General features: G+C 38.7%; 1 protein-coding gene and 1 long non-coding RNA gene across 3 annotated transcripts in view; one reads left to right on the top strand and one right to left on the bottom strand.

The window, feature by feature from the left end:
• Positions 1-5707, top strand: part of LOC107835055 (uncharacterized) — a 19905-nt gene extending 14198 nt beyond the window's left edge. Inside the window, exon 3 of the long non-coding RNA XR_001660884.1 lies at positions 5695-5707. This is a non-coding gene — a long non-coding RNA (uncharacterized LOC107835055). The remainder of the gene's footprint in view (positions 1-5694) is intronic.
• ppp1r11 (protein phosphatase 1, regulatory (inhibitor) subunit 11) overlaps positions 1-6817 on the bottom strand; it is a 25338-nt gene that overhangs the window by 7734 nt on the left and 10787 nt on the right. The window lies entirely within an intron of this gene.

The raw sequence follows: 6817 nt of genomic DNA, 5'->3' as shown, positions 1-6817 counted from the left end.
GTTTCACCAAAGAGAAAGAAGCAGATGAAATATTCCCCAAGAAAATTAGGTAAGTCATTTTTGTGTTACTATTTTCTCCAGGTGAAGTGGGGTGGACGACCAGGTAAGGGCAGAAGGGGGAGCAGGATCAACATTCACCAGCTGAGTTAATAAGTTACGTTTTAGAAAACTAAAAACTGGTGTTAAATCCATTTATTTATTAATAAACTTCTTGCAAACATCCATAAGTCAGAGTATCTGGTTGGAAATAATTTTGAATGCTCATTAAGTGAAAAGATACACCCGTGCCTAAAACTATACGTTAAATGATGTAATCTGAATAACAGTGGCAGTCTGTCTGAACTTCTGCCAAACAAATATTTGATCAGAATAATTTTGTTCAGCTTTAGTTATGCTATTTGTGTTAAGAAATAATTGTATTGCACTTCATAACAAACAGTCATGTTAACGAGACATGTGTCTGCCGGTCTACCATTCTGACAGTGTGCAGAAAGGGGCATTTTTGGAATGGTATTTAAATAAATGCTGAATTATGATGACATTGTTTTTTGTTTTTGTTCTTTTTTTAAGTGACCACCATAAATTGAGTCATCACCGACTATGAGAATGTCCAGAAGAGATTCACCAAGTTTGAATTCATGAAAAGGTTTTCTCCATGATTAACTATTGCTGTAACTACAGCTGTAATTTCTGAGCATTCCTGGACACTTTCAAAGAGCAGTTGTCAGGAAATGAAGAGAAGAAGAAGATCTCCTGTTTTCAGAGCATTACAGGAAGACTATAACGGAGATGGCTGACACAATCAAAGCAAAAAAAAAAATTACTGTTGAAAGAAACTATTTTCTTAAGTTACAGAATAAGTAATTCTGTTTTAGTTTTTCAATCAGTATTTCAGAGTAACAACATACTGACCAGACGTTAAACCCTCTGAAGAACAAGTTATATTTTGTTTTATTCCAATGTACAAAGGGTTTGTTCTACAGCTATGATGGCAGTTATAAATAGTCCAGTGTGTTTCACTTCACTTGAGGTAAGACTTAATATCAGTGACTCTGTTAGCATAGCATTTGACACTGTAATAACACTAAATGACATCTTTATAATTGTTGCTACTTGTTTCACTTTACTTTTCTGCTCTGTCTGTCGAAGGAGGATGATGCACTTTCTCTGTCTCCCTGCCCTCCCCATGTTCCCTGCTCAGCGTCTACGTCTTGTGTTTTTAGGGTCTTTCTTTTGAATAACTTCCGAAGTTGCAAATTATGGATCTGGACAGCTGGTCCCTCAACACAATTGAAACAATTTTTTCCACTGGGAAACCGGGTAAAGGGGAACCCTCATGCCCCGACGGGAGGGTCTCGGACTCAGAATGGATATCGTGTGACTTTGGAGAATGTTGTTTGCTCGGATCAGGTGGGAGACCCTAAAAATTTGGCTGTTTGGATTTGCCATTGAGAAGCACCAGCAAGACTTTCAAGGAAGGCAATAAACTGATGTCAGCCTGACCTAAACAAATTTCTGCTACTGGAATCTGGCCCTCTGAGCTGGCCTTGGCTGGCCAGCTATCCTCCCCTGGTTGTTATGTCTAAAGAAGGCTCTGTTCTGCTGCCCTCCCCCCCTTCCTGGGAACATCCGTGTCCCTGAACTGATAAAAGCGGGTGGTGAACTTCAACATCACACTCACAATCACGAACAATTGCATGCTTCAGTTGGGGTTCATGGTCTCACACACACATAACTCGCATGAACCCATTTACACGTCACACCTCCTCCTCGTACCCGGCTTGTTTTCTCTATATGTGTTTGTATGTGCTTATGTGCCAAGGTTTTTTTTCCTTCATCTCAAACTCTGCCCTGCAAAGAGCAGAGTGTGAGACAGGCTGTTTTTGTCCCTCTCCTTACCTGATGTTTTTCATATTTCCTCTGCAAAGCGGCGCCTGTCAGGCTGCGAGGCCTCAGCCAACTATCCCCCCCATGTTGTTGTGTAATGGATGGTTGTACTGGAACTGCAATTTCGTTGTCTTTCTGACAATGACAATAAAATTCTTCTTCTTCTTGAGGTAAAAGTTAATATCATTTGACAGTGTAATAAAGCTTAATGAAATCTTTATTGTTGGTCCTACTTGTTTCGCTTTATTTCAGGTAGTGGGAATATTAATCGCTGTTTTGTTAAAGCTTTTGATAGTGTAATAACAATTAAATCATTATGACTACTATTATGACATATTTATAAAATATGATTCTTGGTTAATGTCAAGCTGTCATAAGAAAGACATTTTGAATAATGTCAACTTAGTATTAGAAGTGTCATGATTTACCATATGACACTTTATGACAACAGTCATAAATATTCATGAAGACTTACTGATGTTCATGACAGGTGTTATGTCATGTTTATGACTGTCATGTCAGCCTTATTCACACCTCTTCACAAATAAAGTGTTACCAAAGGTGCTATAACCCTTGTGCATGCGAGGACTGAGGCAAATGATACAAGTTTTACGTGTGTGGGGTCGGTTGGCCCTCATTTCTACACACAAGGGTGAAGGGCAAATAACGTCACCTCACAAAATAAAAATACATTTTAGAGAAAAAAAAAATCCAAATAAAAAAAAATAAAGAGATCGTGCAAATGCCTGATCTCTTTATTTTTGCCTAAATCCCGGCTGAACAGTAGCGCATTCAGCCGGGATTTAAAGACAGACAGCGTGTCAGAGAGTCATTTGAGTGGGAATGTGGACGTTTATTCTAAATAGCAGAATCTTGTGCATGAGTTGTACATTTACAGAATGCTTTATGTCCATAAGGCGCATTCACAAAGCAGGTGGGTGGACTGAAGGATGACTGAAGCTGGACCGGTACCGCACGGCTCCTTCTTTAGGTTTTGCTCAGACTGATCATCCTGGAGCTCTGAGCAAAACCTAAAGAAGAAGCCATGCGGTAACGCTCATGAACCATCATCATAATTTCCCTGCAGATCAATATGATCTCTGAACAATCGCTCCCTCTGAATCCTTCCGTTGGCAATGATCCAACCCTGTTTTCCTTTTTTAGTGAGAATGAAATTACCCCATAGATGCATTTCATGCGCTTCGACGCACAGACCAATGCGTTACATCTTTATGAGACAAAAACTGAGGAAAATTACTATTTACATTCGAGCGAGGTTTTCACATACTTTTATTTTTATTTTCTTTATTTTGTGTTCGTGTTAGCTTATTATCTGAGGATAAATATGGTTCAGTTTTTACATTTAAACAGAATATTAAAATCATGAACAACATCAGGTTTGATGCTTCTTGGTCTAAATAACACTGCATGTAATCAGATTTCGGTGTATTTAGGTGAGTTTTGATGCTTTGTAGTTTGATATTGTTCACAGAAAAAGTTTGCGTGGATGCCACACATTTTCACGCCAACGAAAAAGTGTGCGTATATTTACGCAAACTTTGACGCAAAGTTAATTTTTAAATAAGCCGATTTGTGCGTAGGCCTGTCGCGATAAATGATAAATCAATTAATCGCACGATAAATTAAACCTATCGACCTCATTTTAATTATCGGCTTTATCGTCTCTTCCTGCCTTTTATTCTTTCTGTTGATGGCACTGAATGAAAAAAGGCTCAACTCCGGTGTTCTCCACTGACCCTCCCTTCCTCATTTCCTAAGTGTAATGTCCAGCTCACACTACACGAGTTGTAGGCTGATTGTCATCCCATTTTCTAAACCTGAGACACATTAGCCAACAGAAATCCTAGGTATTACGGCACGATCGGGTTCGATCGTCCCGTGTGGTGTCCAGCCACATGGGCATAAAATAATGGCTACAAGTCCAGTTAACAATTTTAAAATCAGGCATTAATCAATGCTTTACTAGAATCTACATGTGACGCATGTGGCTGAAAATCATTATAATCTATTTGTCACGTTAAAGAAGAACAGCTGAAAAGTTACCGGGTTTATCAACTGCGGTAGTAATTTGGCTCCAACTCCTCCCCTTGTCATTTCTATAAGCGCTAAGGAGAATCCTCGCTTTCTGATTGGCTACCTGTCACATTCAAAGTTAAGCTCCCAGTCGGGGAAAACCCCTGATTTAGATCGGAGCGGCCAGACAATCTACTGTAACACACCTCACACTGCAGGATGATCGGTTACGAAATCACCAGCGAGAATCTTAGATCGGCTACTGATCTAAGATTGTCGTAAGGGGAAAATAGGGGCCAAAAATCGTGTAGTGTGAACTATTGCATAAGGTAGTCGGATGTGCCCATCTTCTCTATTTAAATCTAGTGATTACTGAAGGGCAATATAGTATTGTATACTGCATTCAACCAAAAGAGTGCAGACTTCATAATCTGCACTCTTTTGGTTGAATGCAGTATTTATTTCCACTTTGGCTTTATGTTGTTTAGTTTTTATTCAAGTACCTTTTTTGTTAATGGAGCCTGAGAATCCATTTTATTTTTGTTTTTGGTTGTTTTGTTTATTTAGTTTATCAGTTCCAGTGTTATGTGTTCTTTTGAAAATAAAGTGTATCTATCTATGGCAGGAAATAGCATGCACTATTAGTCATTTCCATTAAATCAGTGTCAAAAGGTCTTGAAACAATATTATCGTTTATCGCAATAATTTTTTCGACAATTAATCGCTCAGCAAAATTTGTTATCATGACAGGCCTACTTGTGCATAAAATATGGCGCTGCACATTTTTTGTGTGCACCTCATGCATAAAGCATGAGGCTCCTGGCCTTTAAGCATAAATGACTAATTTACTTTTGAATGTCATAAAAAGTAGATTTGCAAACTTTATCATAATGCATTCTAAGTTGTTGACGCCTGTTAAGAAAATAAATTTAAAATATGCTAGTTTTAAAACTTAACATGTCTTGATTGAAATAGCCTAATTATAGTTTTCAGATTAATAACTTATTCTGACCTGAGTGAAGTTGGCCCCCCCACCTTCTTCAAATCAGACAAAATTGGTGTCAAACGTTTGTGCTGGTTTGTGCAGCAAAAATTTTCGTTTGTGCTGCTTTGGCTTTGAAGATATTAATGAAAGTGTAAAGGTCAAAAGGTCAACCAGCCCCCCCACTTTTATGAAATCAAACAAAATCGGTGTCAAACATTAGTGCTATGTTTGTGCTGCAAAAATTTTCGTTTGTGCCGCTATCATTTTAAAGATATAAAGAAAAGTTGGATCTAATTTGAAGAAGGTGGGGGGGCCAACTTCACTCAGGTCTTATTCTGCCCTATTGACCTTTATGTTACCTGTAGTTACAGCAGATTGTTTGCTAAGATCTTTTGAACTGCGTGGGAAACTATCAGGAGAAGTTCCAACTTTCACACTGATATTGATAAGCCATAAAACAGGATGAGTTCAGGCCAGTGGAGGAGAAGCTCTGCTTCCACTTTGTTTAGATAAAGGTGACAACTGATGTTTGATCTTGAAAACAAATTGCAGGGAGTTTCTAACTTTTAAGAGGTCCGAGACAGCTCCTGGTTGGATGAGCAAAAATACACCTTATTTGAATATATTAAAGAGAAGAATAGGCCTTTACTATAAAAGTTTGTACAAAGGAGTAACAAATCAGATTTGCTCTTGCAACTCTCCAAAGACGTCTTTGCTTTTCTTTCTTTCCTTCTTCTTCTTTTCTATTTGTCTCAGGTAAATGAATGTCTGTTTTAGTGTGTTTGAAGTGTCTGTGTTGTCAATGTGATTTTATACTTTTAAATGTTAGAATAAACTCTGAAAATGTATGACGTGGAGCATTGACTGTCATCGCTGTGTGGCTTTTGTTTCCACACATGGAATCATTGAATCCGGGAGCATAAGAGAATATAACGAGCCAGAAGTTAATGATTTTATTCTCTTAACACGCCCTGGTCCAGCCAGGCCTTTTTTTCTTTCTTATAATTTACTAAATGAAAGAANACACCATCTCCACCAGTGAGAGGCAGCAGTGCACGAACAGGCGTGCAGTGTGTTGGTGAAGAAGAAATCTTCCATCTTGTGGGGCCAACCTAACAAGTTACAACGGCCAGACCTCCTTTTTAAAAAGAAGCTGAAGTTTGTCACCTAATACATATGAGGTACGTGTCTTATTAGGCTCGAGCAGCTAAGCGCTGCGAAGGCCTATTGAAATTGTGCTGAAAAGTATTATGCTTCAATAAATAAATAGGCTTTTTGGAGGCTTTATCATATTCAAAAACTCACCAAACTTGGCGGGCGCGTCGAGACTGTGAAAAATTTACGTATTTTAAGGTCAATGCAAAAATCACAAAAGAAACAGCTCAACGGCGCCACCTAGCAACTTTCAGAAGACCCTTTCTTATTACCTTACTTTATTGTAGAGACATGAAATTTGGTACACTTGTAGAGCTCCCCAAGACACTCAGAATTTACAATTATTGTCATAGTGCAAGTACGACAGGAAGTTGGCCATTTTGGATTGAAGTTCATATTTTGACACCATTTTGGCCGTTTACAAGCTTCACATTTGATGAAACTCCTCCTAGGGATTTCGATCGATCGGCTTCAAACTCGGTCAGATCGTTCATAAGGCATGGCCAATTAAAAGTTATCAAAGGTTTGCGTTTTCGTGCCTGATAAAGGGGGGTTTCCTGGGGTCAAAGTTCACCTATTCGCCATGAAACACGAAACTGTTATAACTCTTACACAAAAACTCAGAGAGGCACCAAACTTTCAGTGATTGATCATCATCGGGTCCTCTATAATACCCAATGGTGAAATGATGAGATCACTTAGGCCACGCCCCCTGAGAACAGGAAGTGTCATGTTTTACTCTAAACGGTCGCTATC

Source organism: Poecilia formosa, unplaced genomic scaffold, assembly GCF_000485575.1.
Source record: "Poecilia formosa unplaced genomic scaffold, Poecilia_formosa-5.1.2 Scaffold958, whole genome shotgun sequence".
Lineage (NCBI taxonomy): Eukaryota > Metazoa > Chordata > Actinopteri > Cyprinodontiformes > Poeciliidae > Poecilia > Poecilia formosa.
This window is presented reverse-complemented; position numbering and strand designations above follow the sequence as displayed.